We start from the raw sequence: 22,276 nt of genomic DNA, 5'->3' as shown, positions 1-22,276 counted from the left end.
TTTTTAGGACACATACCTTAGTATAATATTTTTTATACATTTTTAGGACACATACCTTAGTATGATATTATTTATACATTTTTAGGACACATACTGTAGTATGATATTATTTATACATTTTTAGGACACATACTATAGTATGCAATTATTTTTACATTTTTAGGACCCATACTATAGTATTAAATAATTTATACATTTTTAGGACACATACTATAGTATGATATTATTTTTACATTTTTTGGACACATACTAAAGTATGATATTATTTTTACATTTTTAGGACACATAATATAGTATGATATTATTTATACATTTTTAGGACACATACCTTAGTATGATATTATTTATACATTTTTAGGAGACATACCTTAGTATTATATTATTTATACATTTTAGGACAAATACTATAGTATGCAATTATTTTTACATTTTTTAGGACACATACTATAGTATGATATTATTTATACATTTTAGGACACATACTATAGTATGACATTATTTATACATTTTTAGGACACATACTATAGTATGCTATTATTTATACATTTTTAGGACACATACCTTAGTATGATATTATTTATACATTTTTAGGACACATACTGAAGTATGATATTATTTATACATTTTTAGGACACATACTTTAGTATGCAATTATTTTTACAATTTTAGGACACGTACTTTAGTATTAAAAAAATTTATACATTTTTAGGACACATACTATAGTATGATATTATTTTTACATTTTTTGGACACATACCAAAGTATGATATTATTTATACATTTTTAAGACACATAATATAGTATGATATTATTTATACATTTTTATGACACATACCTTAGTATTATATTATTTATACATTTTTAGGACAAATACTATAGTATGCAATTATTTTTACATTTTTAGGACACATACTATAGTACGATATTTATACATTTTTAGGACACATACTATAGTATGATATTATTTTTACATTTTTAGGAAACATACCTTAGTATTATATTATTTATACATTTTTAGGACAAATACTATAGTATGCAATTATTTTTACATTTTTAGGACACATACTATAGTACGATATTTATACATTTTTAGGACACATACTATAGTATGATATTATTTTTACATTTTTTGGACACATGCTAAAGTATGACATTATTTATACATTTTTAGGACACATACTATGGTATGATATTATTTATACATTTTAAGGACACATACCTTAGTATGATATTATTTATACATTTTTAGGACACATACTATAGTATGCAATTATTTTTACATTTTTTAGGACACATACTATAGTATGATATTATTTATACATTTTTAGGACACATACTATAGTATGATATTATTTATACATTTTTTGGACACATACTAAAGTATGATATTATTTATACATTTTTAGGACACATACTATAGTAGGCAATTATTGTTACATTTTTAGGACACATACTATAGTAATAAATAATTTATACATTTTTAGGACACATACTGAAGTATGATATTATTTATACATTTTTAGGACTCATACTATAGTATGCAATTATTTTTACATTTTTTAGGACACATACTATATTATGATATTATTTATACATTTTTAGGACACATACTATAGTATGATATTATTTATACATTTTTAGGACACATACTGTAGTATGATATTATTTATACATTTTTAGGACACATTCTGTAGTATGATATTATTTTTACATTTTTAGGACACATACTATAGTATTAAATAATTTATACATTTTTAGGACACATACTATAGTATGATATTATTTTTTACATTTTTTGGACACATACTAAAGTATGATATTATTTATACATTTTTAGGACACATAATATAGTATGATATTATTTATACATTTTTAGGACACATACCTTAGTATGATATTATTTAAACATTTTTAGGAAACATACCTTAGTATTATATTATTTATACATTTTTAGGACAAATACTATAGTATGCAATTATTTTTACATTTTTTAGGACACATACTATAGTACGATATTTATACATTTTTAGGACACATACTATAGTATGATATTATTTTTACATTTTTTGGACACATGCTAAAGTATGACATTATTTATACATTTTTAGGACACATACTATGGTATGATATTATAGTATGACATTATTTATACATTTTTAGGACACATACTATAGTATGATATTATTTATACATTTTTAGGACACATACCTTAGTATGATATTATTTATACATTTTTAGGACACATACCTTAGTATTATATTATTTATACATGTTTAGGACAAATACTATAGTATGCAATTATTTTTACATTTTTTAAGACACATACTATAATATGATATTATTTATACATTTTTAGGACACATACTAAAGTATGATATTATTTATACATTTTTAGGACACATACTATAGTATGATATTATTTATACATTTTTAGGACACATACCTTAGTATGATATTATTTATACATTTTTAGGACACATACTATAGTATGATATTATTTATACATTTTTAGGACACATACCTTAGTATGATATTATTTATACATTTTAGGACACATACTGTAGTATGATATTATTTATACATTTGTAGGACACATACTATAGTATGCAATTATTTTTACATTTTTTAGGACACATACTATAGTATGATATTATTTATACATTTTTAGGACACATACTATAGTATGATATTATTTTTACATTTTTTGGACACATACTAAAGTATGATATTATTTATACATTTTTAGGACACATACTATAGTATGATATTATTTATACATTTTTAGGACACATACTGTAGTACGATATTTATACATTTTTAGGACACATACTATAGTATGATATTATTTTTACATTTTTTGGACACATGCTAAAGTATGACATTATTTATACATTTTTAGGACACATACTATGGTATGATATTATTTATACATTTTAAGGACACATACCTTAGTATGATATTATTTATACATTTTTAGGACATATACTATAGTATGCAATTATTTTTACATTTTTTAGGACACATACTATAGTATGATATTATTTATACATTTTTAGGACACATACTATAGTATGATATTATTTATACATTTTTTGGACACATACTAAAGTATGATATTATTTATACATTTTTAGGACACATACTATAGTAGGCAATTATTGTTACATTTTTAGGACACATACTATAGTAATAAATAATTTATACATTTTTAGGACACATACTGAAGTATGATATTATTTATAAATTTTTAGGACTCATACTATAGTATGCAATTATTTTTACATTTTTTAGGACACATACTATATTATGATATTATTTATACATTTTTAGGACACATACTATAGTATGATATTATTTATACATTTTTAGGACACATACTGTAGTATGATATTATTTATACATTTTTAGGACACATTCTGTAGTATGATATTATTTTTACATTTTTAGGACACATACTATAGTATGCAATTATTTTTACATTTTTAGGACACATACTATAGTATTAAATAATTTATACATTTTTAGGACACATACTATAGTATGATATTATTTTTTACATTTTTTGGACACATACTAAAGTATGATATTATTTATACATTTTTAGGACACATAATATAGTATGATATTATTTATACATTTTTAGGACACATACCTTAGTATGATATTATTTAAACATTTTTAGGAAACATACCTTAGTATTATATTATTTATACATTTTTAGGACAAATACTATAGTATGCAATTATTTTTACATTTTTTAGGACACATACTATAGTACGATATTTATACATTTTTAGGACACATACTATAGTATGATATTATTTTTACATTTTTTGGACACATGCTAAAGTATGACATTATTTATACATTTTTAGGACACATACTATGGTATGATATTATAGTATGACATTATTTATACATTTTTAGGACACATACTATAGTATGATATTATTTATACATTTTTAGGACACATACCTTAGTATGATATTATTTATACATTTTTAGGACACATACCTTATTATTATATTATTTATACATGTTTAGGACAAATACTATAGTATGCAATTATTTTTACATTTTTTAAGACACATACTATAATATGATATTATTTATACATTTTTAGGACACATACTAAAGTATGATATTATTTATACATTTTTAGGACACATACTATAGTATGATATTATTTATACATTTTTAGGACACATACCTTAGTATGATATTATTTATACATTTTTAGGACACATACTATAGTATGATATTATTTATACATTTTTAGGACACATACCTTAGTATGATATTATTTATACATTTTAGGACACATACTGTAGTATGATATTATTTATACATTTGTAGGACACATACTATAGTATGCAATTATTTTTACATTTTTTAGGACACATACTATAGTATGATATTATTTATACATTTTTAGGACACATACTATAGTATGATATTATTTTTACATTTTTTGGACACATACTAAAGTATGATATTATTTATACATTTTTAGGACACATACTATAGTATGATATTATTTATACATTTTTAGGACACATACTGTAGTATGACATTATTTATACATTTTTTGGACACATACTATAGTATGCAATTATTTTTACATTTTTTAGGACACATACTATAGTATGATATTATTTATAAATTTTGAGGACACATACTGTAGTATGACATTATTTATACATTTTTAGGACACATACCTTAGTATAATATTTTTTATACATTTTTAGGACACATACCTTAGTATGATATTATTTATACATTTTTAGGACACATACTGTAGTATGATATTATTTATACATTTTTAGGACACATACTATAGTATGCAATTATTTTTACATTTTTAGGACCCATACTATAGTATTAAATAATTTATACATTTTTAGGACACATACTATAGTATGATATTATTTTTACATTTTTTGGACACATACTAAAGTATGATATTATTTTTACATTTTTAGGACACATAATATAGTATGATATTATTTATACATTTTTAGGACACATACCTTAGTATGATATTATTTATACATTTTTAGGAGACATACCTTAGTATTATATTATTTATACATTTTAGGACAAATACTATAGTATGCAATTATTTTTACATTTTTTAGGACACATACTATAGTATGATATTATTTATACATTTTAGGACACATACTATAGTATGACATTATTTATACATTTTTAGGACACATACTATAGTATGCTATTATTTATACATTTTTAGGACACATACCTTAGTATGATATTATTTATACATTTTTAGGACACATACTGAAGTATGATATTATTTATACATTTTTAGGACACATACTTTAGTATGCAATTATTTTTACAATTTTAGGACACGTACTTTAGTATTAAAAAAATTTATACATTTTTAGGACACATACTATAGTATGATATTATTTTTACATTTTTTGGACACATACCAAAGTATGATATTATTTATACATTTTTAAGACACATAATATAGTATGATATTATTTATACATTTTTATGACACATACCTTAGTATTATATTATTTATACATTTTTAGGACAAATACTATAGTATGCAATTATTTTTACATTTTTTAGGACACATACTATAGTACAATATTATTTTTACTTTTTTAGGACACATACTATAGTATGATATTATTTTTACATTTTTTGGACACATGCTAAAGTATGACATTATTTATACATTTTTAGGACACATACTATAGTATGATATTATTTGTACATTTTTAGGACACATACCTTAGTATGATATTATTTATACATTTTTAGGACACATACTGAAGTTTGATATTATTTATACATTTTTAGGACTCATACTATAGTATGCAATTATTTTTCCATTTTTTAGGACACATACTATAGTGTGATATTATTTATATTTTTTTAGGACACATAGTATAGTATGCAATTATTTTTAAATTTTTTAGGAACATACTATTGTATGATATTTTTTATACATTTTTAGGACACATACTATAGTATGATATTATTTTTACATTTTTTGGACACATACTAAAGTATGATATTATTTATACATTTTTAGGACACATACTATAGTATGATATTATTTATAAATTTTTAGGACACATACCTTAGTATATTATTTATTCATTTTTAGGACACATACTGTAGTATGATATTATTTATACATTTTTAGGACACATACTATAGTAGGATATAATTTGTAAATTTTTAGGTTACATACTATAGTATGATATCATTTTTACATTTTTTGGACACATACTAAAGTATGATATTATTTATACATTTTTAGGACACATACCTTAGTATGATATTATTTATACATTCTTAGGACACATACCTTAGTATTATATTATTCATACATTTTTAGGACACATACTATAGTATGATATTATTTTTACATTTTTTGGACACATACTAAAGTATGATATTATTTATACATTTTTAGGACACATGCTATAGTATGATATTATTTATACATTTTTAGGACACATACCTTAGTATGATATTAATTTTACATTTTTTGGACACATACTAAAGTATGATATTATTTATACATTTTTAGGACACATACTATAGTATGATATTATTTATAAATGTTTAGGACACATACTATAGTATGATATTATTTATACATTTTTAGGACACATAATATAGTATGATATTAATTTTACATTTTTTGGACACATACTAAAGTATGATATTATTTATACATTTTTAGGACACATACTATAGTATGATATTATTTATAAATGTTTAGGACACATACCTTAGTATGATATTATTTATACATTTTTAGGACAAATACTGTAGTATGATATTATTTATACATTTTTAGGACACATACCTTAGTATGATATTATTTATAAATTTTTAGGACACATACCTTAGAATTATATTATTTATACATTATTAGGACAAATACTATAGAATGCAATTATTTTTACATTTTTTAGGACGCATACTATAGTATGATATTATTTATACATTTTTAGGACACATAGTATAGTTTGATATTATTTTTACATTTTTTGGACACATACTAAAGTATGATATTATTTATACATTTTTAGGACACATACAACAGTAGGATATTATTTATACATTTTTAGGACACATACCTTAGTATGATATTATTTATACATTTTTAGGACACATACTATAGTATGATATTATTTATACCTTTTTAGGACACATACCTTAGTATGATATTATTTATAAATTTTTAGGACACATACCTTAGTATGATATTATTTATACATTTTTAGGACACATAGTATAGTATGCAATTATTTTTACATTTTTTAGGACACATACTATAGTATGATATTTATACATTTTTAGGACACATACTATAGTATGATATTATTTTTACATTTTTTTGACACATACTAAAGTATGATATTATTTATACATTTTTAGGACACATACTATAGTATGATATTATTTATAAATTTTTAGGACACATACCTTAGTATGATATTATTTATACATTTTTAGGACACATACTGTAGTATGATATTATTTATACATTTTTAGGACACATACTATAGTATGATATTATTTTTACATTTTTTGGACACATACTAAAGTATGATAGTATTTAAACATTTTTAGGACACATACTATAGTATGATATTATTTATACATTTTTAGGACACATACCTTAGTATGATATTATTTTTACATTTTTTGGACACATACTAAAGTATGATATTATTTATACATTTTTAGGACACATACTATAGTATGATATTATTTATACATTTTTAGGACACATAGTATAGTATGCAATTATTTTTACATTTTTTAGGACACATACTATAGTATGATATTATTTATACATTTTTAGGACACATACTATAGTATGATATTATTTTTACATTTTTTGGACACATACTGAAGTATGATATTATTTATACATTTTTAGGACACATACTATAGTATGATATTATTTATACATTTTTAGGACAAATACCTTAGTATGATATTATTTATACATTTTTAGGACACATACCTTAGTATGATATTATTTATACATTTTTAGGACACATACTGTAGTATGATATTATTTATACATTTTTAGGACACATACTATAGTATGCAATTATTGTTACATTTTTAGGACACATACTATAGTATTAAATAATTTATATATTTTTAGGACACATACTATAGTATGATATTATTTTTACATTTTTTGGACACATACTAAAGTGTGATATTATTTATACATTTTTAGGACACATAATATAGTATGATATTATTTATACATTTTTAGGACACATACCTTAGTATGATATTATTTATACATTTTTAGGACACATACTGAAGTATGATATTATTTATACATTTTTAGGACTCATACTATAGTATGCAATTATTTTTACATTTTTTAGGACACATACTATAGTATGATATTATTTATACATTTTTAGGACACATACTATAGTATGATATTATTTATACATTTTTAGGACACATACTGTAGTATGATATTATTTATACATTTATAGGACACATACTATAGTATGATCTTATTTTTACATTTTTTTGGACACATACTAAAGTATGATATTATTTATACATTTTTAGGACACATACCTTAGTATGATATTATTTATACATTTTTAGGACACATACCTTAGTATGATATTATTTATACATTTTTAGGACACATAATGTAGTATGATATTATTTATACATTTTTCGGACACATACTATAGTATGCAATTATTTTTACATTTTTTAGGACACATACTATAGTATGAAATTATTTATACATTTTTAGGACACATACTATAGTATGATATTATTTTTACATTTTTTTGGACACATACCTTAGTATTATATTATTTTTACATTTTTTGGACACATACTAAAGTATGATATTATTTATACATTTTTAGGACACATACTATAGTATGATATTATTTATACATTTTTAGGACACATACCTTAGTATGATATTATTTATATATTTTTAGGTCACATAGTATAGTATGCAATTATTTTAACATTTTTTAGGACACATACTATAGTATGATATTATTTATACATTTTTAGGACACATACTATAGTATGATATTATTTTTACATTTTTTGGACACATACTAAAGTATGATATTATTTATACATTTTTAGGACACATACTAAAGTATGATATTATTTATACATTTTTAGGACACATACCTTAGTATGATATTATTTATACATTTTTAGGACACATACCTTAGTATGATATTATTTATACATTTTTAGGACACATTCTGTAGTATGATATTATTTATACATTTTTAGGACACATACTATAGTATGCAATTATTTTTACATTTTTAGGACACATACTATAGTATTAAATAATTTATACATTTTTAGGACACATACTATAGTATGATATTATTTTTACATTTTTTGGACACATACTAAAGTATGATATTATTTATACATTTTTAGGACACATAATATAGTATGATATTATTTATACATTTTTAGGACACATACCTTAGTATGATATTATTTATACATTTTTAGGAAACATACCTTAGTATTATATTATTTATACATTTTTAGGACAAATACTATAGTATGCAATTATTTTTACATTTTTAGGACACATACTATAGTACGATATTTATACATTTTTAGGACACATACTATAGTATGATATTATTTTTACATTTTTTGGACACATGCTAAAGTATGACATTATTTATACATTTTTAGGACACATACTATGGTATGATATTATTTATACATTTTTAGGACACATACCTTAGTATGATATTATTTATATATTTTTAGGACACATACTATAGTATGCAATTATTTTTACATTTTTTAGGACACATACTATAGTATGATATTATTTATACATTTTTAGGACACATACTATAGTATGATATTATTTTTACATTTTTTGGACACATACTAAAGTATGATATTATTTATACATTTTTAGGACACATACTATAGTAGGCAATTATTGTTACATTTTTAGGACACATACTATAGTAATAAATAATTTATACATTTTTAGGACACATACTGAAGTATGATATTATTTATACATTTTTAGGACTCATACTATAGTATGCAATTATTTTTACATTTTTTAGGACACATACTATATTATGATACTATTTATACATTTTTAGGACACATACTATAGTATGATATTATTTATACATTTTTAGGACACATACTGTAGTATGATATTATTTATACATTTATAGGACACATACTATAGTATGATCTTATTTTTACATTTTTTGGACACATACTAAAGTATGATATTATTTATACATTTTTAGGACACACACCTTAGTATGATATTATTTATACATTTTTAGTACACATACCTTAGTATGATATTATTTATACATTTTTAGGACACATAATGTAGTATGATATTATTTATACATTTTTCGGACACATACTATAGTATGCAATTATTTTTACATTTTTTAGGACACATACTATAGTATGATATTATTTATACATTTTTAGGACACATACTATAGTATGATATTATTTTTACATTTTTTTGGACACATACCTTAGCATTATATTATTTTTACATTTTTTGGACGCATAATAAAGTATGATATTATTTATACATTTTTAGGACACACACTATAGTATGATATTATTTATACATTTTTAGGACACATACCTTAGTATGATATTATTTATACATTTGTAGGTCACATAGTATAGTATGCAATTATTTTTACATTTTTTAGGACACATACTATAGTATGATATTATTTATACATTTTTAGTACACATACTATAGTATGATATTATTTTTACATTTTTTGGACACATACTAAAGTATGATATTATTTATACATTTTTAGGACACATACTATAGAATGATATTATTTATACATTTTTAGGACACATACCTTAGTATGATATTATTTATACATTTTTAGGACACATACCTTAGTATGATATTATTTATACATTTTTAGGACACATTCTGTAGTATGATATTATTTTTACATTTTTAGGACACATACTATAGTATGCAATTATTTTTACATTTTTAGGACACATACTATAGTATTAAATAATTTATACATTTTTAGGACACATACTATAGTATGATATTATTTTTTACATTTTTTGGACACATACTAAAGTATGATATTATTTATACATTTTTAGGACACATAATATAGTATGATATTATTTATACATTTTTAGGACACATACCTTAGTATGATATTATTTAAACATTTTTAGGAAACATACCTTAGTATTATATTATTTATACATTTTTAGGACAAATACTATAGTATGCAATTATTTTTACATTTTTTAGGACACATACTATAGTACGATATTTATACATTTTTAGGACACATACTATAGTATGATATTATTTTTACATTTTTTGGACACATGCTAAAGTATGACATTATTTATACATTTTTAGGACACATACTATGGTATGATATTATAGTATGACATTATTTATACATTTTTAGGACACATACTATAGTATGATATTATTTATACATTTTTAGGACACATACCTTAGTATGATATTATTTATACATTTTTAGGACACATACCTTAGTATTATATTATGTATACATGTTTAGGACAAATACTATAGTATGCAATTATTTTTACATTTTTTAAGACGCATACTATACTATGATATTATTTATACATTTTAAGGACACATACTATAGTATGATATTATTTTTACATTTTTTGGACACATACTAAAGTATGATATTATTTATACATTTTTAGGACACATACTATAGTATGATATTATTTATACATTTTTAGGACACATACCTTAGTATGATATTATTTATACATTTTTAGGACACATACTATAGTATGATATTATTTATACATTTTTAGGACACATACCTTAGTATGATATTATTTATACATTTTAGGACACATACTGTAGTATGATATTATTTATACATTTGTAGGACACATACTATAGTATGCAATTATTTTTACATTTTTTAGGACACATACTATAGTATGATATTATTTATACATTTTTAGGACACATACTATAGTATGATATTATTTTTACATTTTTTGGACACATACTAAAGTATGATATTATTTATACATTTTTAGGACACATACTATAGTATGATATTATTTATACATTTTTAGGACACATACTGTAGTATGACATTATTTATACATTTTTTGGACACATACTATAGTATGCAATTATTTTTACATTTTTTAGGACACATACTATAGTATGATATTATTTATAAATTTTGAGGACACATACCTTAGTATGATATTATTTATACATTTTTAGGACACATACCTTAGTATAATATTTTTTATACATTTTTAGGACACATACCTTAGTATGATATTATTTTTACATTTTTAGGACACATACTATAGTATTAAATAATTTATACATTTTTAGGACACATACTATAGTATGATATTATTTTTACATTTTTTGGACACATACTAAAGTATGATATTATTTATACATTTTTAGGACACATACCTTAGTATGATATTATTTATACATTTTTAGGAGACATACCTTAGTATTATATTATTTATACATTTTAGGACAAATACTATAGTATGCAATTATTTTTACATTTTTTAGGACACATACTATAGTATGATATTATTTATACATTTTTAGGACACATACTATAGTATGACATTATTTATACATTTTTAGGACACATACTATAGTATGCTATTATTTATACATTTTTAGGACACATACCTTAGTATGATATTATTTATACATTTTTAGGGCACATACTGAAGAATTATATTATTTATACATTTTTAGGACACATACTATAGTATGCAATTATTTTTACATTTTTAGGACACGTACTACAGTATTAAAAAATGTATACATTTTTAGGACACATACTTTAGTATGATATTATTTTTACATTTTTTGGACACATACTAAAGTATGACATTATTTATACATTTTTAGGACACATACCTTAGTATGATATTATTTATACATTTTTAGGACACATACCTTAGTATTATATTATTTATACATTTTTAGGACAAATGCTATAGTATGCAATTATTTTTACATTTTTTAGGACACATACTATAGTACAATATTATTTTTACTTTTTAGGACACATACTATAGTATGCAATTATTTTTACATTTTTTAGGACACATACTATAGTATGATATTATTTATACATTTTTAGGACACATACTATAGTATGATATTATTTTTACATTTTTTGGACACATACTAAAGTATGTTATTATTTATACATTTTTAGGACACATACTATAGTAGGCAATTATTGTTACATTTTTAGGACACATACTATAGTAATAAATAATTTATACATTTTTAGGACACATACTGAAGTATGATATTATTTATACATTTTTAGGACTCATACTATAGTATGCAATTATTTTTACATTTTTTAGGACACATACTATATTATGATACTATTTATACATTTTTAGGACACATACTATAGTATGATATTATTTATACATTTTTAGGACACATACTGTAGTATGATATTATTTATACATTTATAGGACACATACTATAGTATGATCTTATTTTTACATTTTTTGGACACATACTAAAGTATGATATTATTTATACATTTTTAGGACACACACCTTAGTATGATATTATTTATACATTTTTAGTACACATACCTTAGTATGATATTATTTATACATTTTTAGGACACATAATGTAGTATGATATTATTTATACATTTTTCGGACACATACTATAGTATGCAATTATTTTTACATTTTTTAGGACACATACTATAGTATGATATTATTTATACATTTTTAGGACACATACTATAGTATGATATTATTTTTACATTTTTTTGGACACATACCTTAGCATTATATTATTTTTACATTTTTTGGACACATAATAAAGTATGATATTATTTATACATTTTTAGGACACACACTATAGTATGATATTATTTATACATTTTTAGGACACATACCTTAGTATGATATTATTTATACATTTTTAGGTCACATAGTATAGTATGCAATTATTTTTACATTTTTTAGGACACATACTATAGTATGATATTATTTATACATTTTTAGTACACATACTATAGTATGATATTATTTTTACATTTTTTGGACACATACTAAAGTATGATATTATTTATACATTTTTAGGACACATACTATAGAATGATATTATTTATACATTTTTAGGACACATACCTTAGTATGATATTATTTATACATTTTTAGGACACATACCTTAGTATGATATTATTTATACATTTTTAGGACACATTCTGTAGTATGATATTATTTTTACATTTTTAGGACACATACTATAGTATGCAATTATTTTTACATTTTTAGGACACATACTATAGTATTAAATAATTTATACATTTTTAGGACACATACTATAGTATGATATTATTTTTTACATTTTTTGGACACATACTAAAGTATGATATTATTTATACATTTTTAGGACACATAATATAGTATGATATTATTTATACATTTTTAGGACACATACCTCAGTATGATATTATTTAAACATTTTTAGGAAACATACCTTAGTATTATATTATTTATACATTTTTAGGACAAATACTATAGTATGCAATTATTTTTACATTTTTTAGGACACATACTATAGTACGATATTTATACATTTTTAGGACACATACTATAGTATGATATTATTTTTACATTTTTTGGACACATGCTAAAGTATGACATTATTTATACATTTTTAGGACACATACTATGGTATGATATTATAGTATGACATTATTTATACATTTTTAGGACACATACTATAGTATGATATTATTTATACATTTTTAGGACACATACCTTAGTATGATATTATTTATACATTTTTAGGACACATACCTTAGTATTATATTATGTATACATGTTTAGGACAAATACTATAGTATGCAATTATTTTTACATTTTTTAAGACACATACTATAATATGATATTATTTATACATTTTTAGGACACATACTATAGTATGATATTATTTTTACATTTTTTGGACACATACTAAAGTATGATATTATTTATACATTTTTAGGACACATACTATAGTATGATATTATTTATACATTTTTAGGACACATACCTTAGTATGATATTATTTATACATTTTTAGGACACATACTATAGTATGATATTATTTATACATTTTTAGGACACATACCTTAGTATGATATTATTTATACATTTTAGGACACATACTGTAGTATGATATTATTTATACATTTGTAGGACACATACTATAGTATGCAATTATTTTTACATTTTTAGGACACATACCTTAGTATGATATTATTTATACATTTTAGGACACATACTATAGTATGATATTATTTATAAATTTTGAGGACACATACCTTAGTATGATATTATTTATACATTTTTAGGACACATACCTTAGTATAATATTTTTTATACATTTTTAGGACACATACCTTAGTATGATATTATTTTTACATTTTTAGGACACATACTATAGTATTAAATAATTTATACATTTTTAGGACACATACTATAGTATGATATTATTTTTACATTTTTTGGACACATACTAAAGTATGATATTATTTATACATTTTTAGGACACATACCTTAGTATGATATTATTTATACATTTTTAGGAGACATACCTTAGTATTATATTATTTATACATTTTAGGACAAATACTATAGTATGCAATTATTTTTACATTTTTTAGGACACATACTATAGTATGATATTATTTATACATTTTTAGGACACATACTATAGTATGACATTATTTATACATTTTTAGGACACATACTATAGTATGCTATTATTTATACATTTTTAGGACACATACCTTAGTATGATATTATTTATACATTTTTAGGAAACATACTGAAGAATTATATTATTTATACATTTTTAGGACACATACTATAGTATGCAATTATTTTTACATTTTTAGGACACGTACTATAGTATTAAAAAATTTATACATTTTTAGGACACATACTTTAGTATGATATTATTTTTACATTTTTTGGACACATACTAAAGTATGACATTATTTATACATTTTTAGGACACATACCTTAGTATGATATTATTTATACATTTTTAGGACACATACCTTAGTATTATATTATTTATACATTTTTAGGACAAATGCTATAGTATGCAATTATTTTTACATTTTTTAGGACACATACTATAGTACAATATTATTTTTACTTTTTAGGACACATACTATAGTATGATATTATTTTTACATTTTTTGGACACATGCTAAAGTATGACATTATTTATACATTTTTAGGACACATACTATAGTATGATATTATTTGTACATTTTTAGGACACATACCTTAGTATGATATTATTTATACATTTTTAGGACACATACTGAAGTATGATATTATTTATACATTTTTAGGACTCATACTATAGTATGCAATTATTTTTACATTTTTTAGGACACATACTATAGTATGATATTATTTATACATTTTTAGGACACATACTATAGTATGATGATATTTATACATTTTTAGGACACATACCTTAGTATGATATTATTTATACATTTTTAGGTCACATAGTATAGTATGCAATTATTTTTACATTTTTTAGGACACATACTATAGTATGATATTATTTATACATTTTTAGGACACATACTATAGTATGATATTATTTTTACATTTTTTGGACACATACTAAAGTATGATATTATTTATACATTTTTAGGACAAATACTATAGTATGATATTATTTATACATTTTTAGGACACATACCTTAGTATGATATTATTTATACATTTTTAGGACACATAACTTAGTATGATATTATTTATACATTTTTAGGACACATACTGTAGTATGATATTATTTATACATTTTTAGGACACAAACTATAGTATGCAATTATTTTTACATTTTTAGGACACATACTATAGTATTAAATAATTTATACATTTTTAGGACACATACTAAAGTATGATATTATTCATACATTTTTAGGACACATAATATAGTATGATATTATTTATACATTTTTAGGACACATACCTTAGTATGATATTATTTATACATTTTTAGGAAACATACCTTAGTATTATATTATTTATACATTTTTAGGACAAATACTATAGTATGCAATTATTTTTACATTTTTAGGACACATACTATAGTACAATATTATTTATACATTTTTAGGACACATACTATAGTATGATATTATTTTTACATTTTTTGGACACATGCTAAAGTATGACATTATTTATACATTTTTAGGACACATACTATGGTATGATATTATTTATACATTTTTAGGACACATACCTTAGTATGATATTATTTATACATTTTTAGGACACATACTGAATTATGATATTATTTATACATTTTTAGGACACATACTATAGTATGCAATTATTTTTACATTTTTTAGGACACATACTATAGTATGATATTGTATATACATTTTTAGGACACACACTATAGTATGATATTATTTATACATTTTTAGGACACATACTGTAGTATGATATTATTTATACATTTTTAGGACACATACTATAGTATGATCTTATTTCTACATTTTTTGGACACATACTAAAGTATGATATTATTTATACATTTTTAGGACACATACTAAAGTATGATATTATTTATACATTTTTAGGACACATAATATAGTATGATATTATTTATACATTTTTAGGAAACATACCTTAGTATTATATTATTTATACATTTTTAGGACAAATACTATAGTATGCAATTATTTTTACATTTTTTAGGACACATACTATAGTACAATATTATTTATACATTTTTAGGACACATACTATAGTATGATATTATTTTTACATTTTTTGGACACATGCTAAAGTATGACATTATTTATACATTTTTAGGACACATACTATGGTATGATATTATTTATACATTTTTAGGACACATACCTTAGTATGATATTATTTATACATTTTTAGGACACATACCTTAGTATGATATTATTTATACATTTTTAGGACACATACTGTAGTATGCAATTGTTTTTACATTTTTAGGACACATACTATAGTATTAAATAATTTATACATTTTTAGGACACATACTATAGTATTATATTATTTTTACATTTTTTGGACACATACTAAAGTATGATATTATTTATACATTTTTAGGACACATAATATAGTATGATATTATTTATACATTTTTAGGACACATACCTTAGTATGATATTATTTATACATTTTTAGGACACATACCTTGGTATTATATTATTTATACAATTTTAGTACAAATACTATAGTATGCAATTATTTTTACATTTTTTAGGACACATACTAGAGTATGATATTATTTATACATTTTTAGGACACATACTATAGTATGACATTATTTATACATTTTTAGGACACATACTATAGTATGATATTATTTATACGTTTTTAGGACACATACTGTAGTATGATAATATTTATACATTTTTAGGACACATACTATAGTATGCAATTATTTTTATTTTTTTAGGACACATACTATAGTATGATATCATTTATATATTTTTTAGGACACATACTATAGTATGATATTATTTTTAGATTTTTTGGACACATACTAAAGTATGATATTATTTATACATTTTTAGGACACATACTATAGTATGATATTATTTATACATTTTTAGGACACATACCTTATTATGATATTATTTATACATTTTTAGGACACATACCTTAGTATTATATTATTTATACATTTTTTGGACACATACTATAGTATGCAATTATTTTTACATTTTTTAGGACACATACTATAGTATGATATTATTAATAAATTTTGAGGACACATACCTTAGTATGATATTATTTATACATTTTTAGGACACATACCTTAGTATAATATTTTTTATACATTTTTAGGACACATACCTTAGTATGATATTATTTTTACATTTTTAGGACACATACTATAGTATTAAATAATTTATACATTTTTAGGACACATACCTTAGTATGATATTATTTATACATTTTTAGGACACATACCTTAGTATGATATTATTTATACATTTTTAGGACACATAATATAGTATGATATTATTTATACATTTTTAGGACACATACCTTAGTATGATATTATTTATACATTTTTAGGACACATACCTTAGTATTATATTATTTATACATTTTTAGGACAAATACTATAGTATGCAATTATTTTTACATTTTTTAGGACACATACTATAGTATGATATTATTTATACATTTTTAGGAAACATACTATAGTATGATATTATTTTTACATTTTTTGGACACATGCTAAAGTATGACATTATTTATACATTTTTAGGACACATACTATAGTATGATATTATTTATACATTTTTAGGACACATACCTTAGTATGATATTATTTATACATTTTTAGGACACATACTGAAGTATGATATTATTAATACATTTTTAGGACACATACTATAGTATGCAATTATTTTTACATTTTTTAGGACACATACTATAGTATGATATTATTTATACATTTTTAGGACACATACTATAGTATGAAATTATTTATAAATTTTTAGGACACATACTGTAGTATGATATTATTTATACATTTTTAGGACACATACTATAGTATGCAATTATTTTTACATTTTTAGGACACATACTATAGTATTAAATAATTTATACATTTTTAGGACTCATACTATAGTATGATATTATTTTTTACATTTTTGGGACACATACTAAAGTATGATATTATTTATACATTTTTAGGACACATAATATAGTATGATATTATTTATACATTTTTAGGACACATACCATAGTATGATATTATTTATTTATTTTTAGGACACATACCTTAGTGTGATATTATTTATACATTTTTAGGACACATACCTTAGTATTATATTATTTTATACATTTTTAGGACAAATACTATAGTATGATATTATTTTTACATTTTTTGGACACATACTAAAGTATGATATTATTTATACATTTTTAAGACACATAATATAGTATGATATTATTTATACATTTTTAGGACACATACCTTAGTATGATATTATTTATACATTTTTAGGACACATACCTTAGTATGATATTATTTATACATTTTTAGGACACATACCTTAGTATTATATTATTTATACATTTTTAGGACAAATACTATAGTATGCAATTATTTTTACATTTTTTAGGACACATACTATAGTATGATAATATTTATACATTTTTAGGACACATACTATAGTATGATATTATTTTTACATTTTTTGGACACATACTAAAGTATGATATAATTTATACATTTTTAGGACACATACCTTAGTTTGATATTATTTATACATTTTTAGGACACATACCTTAGTATGATATTATTTATACATTTTTAGGACACATACTATAGTATGCAATTATTTTTACATTTTTTTAGGACACATACTATAGTATGATATTATTTATACATTTTTAGGACACATACCTTAGCATGATATTATTTATACATTTTTAGGACACATACCTTAGTATGATATTATTTATACATTTTTAGGACACATAGTATAGTATGCAATTATTTTTACATTTTTTAGGACACATACTATAGTATGATATTATTTATACATTTTTACGACACATACTATAGTATGATATTATTTTTACATTTTATGGACACATACTAAAGTATGATATAATTTATACATTTTTAGGACACATACCTTAGTATGATATTATTTATACATTTTTAGGACACATACCTTAGTATGATATTATTTATACATTTTTAGGACACATAATATAGTATGATATTATTTATACATTTTTAGGACACATACCTTAGTATGATATTATTTATACATTTTTAGGACACATACCTTAGTATTATATTATTTATACATTTTTAGGACAAATACTATAGTATGCAATTATTTTTACATTTTTTAGGACACATACTATAGTATGATATTATTTATACATTTTTAGGAAACATACTATAGTATGATATTATTTTTACATTTTTTGGACACATGCTAAAGTATGACATTATTTATACATTTTTAGGACACATACTATAGTATGATATTATTTATACATTTTTAGGACACATACCTTAGTATGATATTATTTATACATTTTTAGGACACATACTGAAGTATGATATTATTAATACATTTTTAGGACACATACTATAGTATGCAATTATTTTTACATTTTTTAGGACACATACTATAGTATGATATTATTTATACATTTTTAGGACACATACTATAGTATGATATTATTTATAAATTTTTAGGACACATACTGTAGTATGATATTATTTATACATTTTTAGGACACATACTATAGTATGCAATTATTTTTACATTTTTAGGACACATACTATAGTATTAAATAATTTATACATTTTTAGGACTCATACTATAGTATGATATTATTTTTACATTTTTGGGACACATACTAAAGTATGATATTATTTATACATTTTTAGGACACATAATATAGTATGATATTATTTATACATTTTTAGGACACATACCATAGTATGATATTATTTATTTATTTTTAGGACACATACCTTAGTGTGATATTATTTATACATTTTTAGGACACATACTGTATTATGATATTATTTATACATTTTTAGGACACATACTATAGTATGCAATTATTTTTACATTTTTAGGACACATACTATAGTATTAAATAATTTATACATTTTTAGGACACATACTATAGTATGATATTATTTTTACATTTTTTGGACAGATACTAAAGTATGATAGTATTTATACATTTTTAGGACACATAATATAGTATGATATTATTTATACATTTTTAGGACACATACCTTAGTATGATATTATTTATACATTTTTAGGACACATACCTTAGTATTATATTATTTATACATGTTTAGGACAAATACTATAGTATGCAATTATTTTTACATTTTTAAGACACATACTATAGTATGATATTATTTATACATTTTTAGGACACATACTATAGTATGATATTATTTTTACATTTTTTGGACACATACTAAAGTATGATATTATTTATACATTTTTAGGACACATACTATAGTATGATATTATTTATACATTTTTAGGACACATACCTTAGTATGATATTATTTATACATTTTTAGGACACATAGTATGATATTATTTATACATTTTTAGGACACATA

Source organism: Nothobranchius furzeri, chromosome 18 (assembly GCF_043380555.1).
Source record: "Nothobranchius furzeri strain GRZ-AD chromosome 18, NfurGRZ-RIMD1, whole genome shotgun sequence".
NCBI classification, from domain to species: domain Eukaryota; kingdom Metazoa; phylum Chordata; class Actinopteri; order Cyprinodontiformes; family Nothobranchiidae; genus Nothobranchius; species Nothobranchius furzeri.
The sequence above is the reverse complement of the archived record's forward strand: the minus strand, read 5'-3'. Positions refer to the sequence as shown.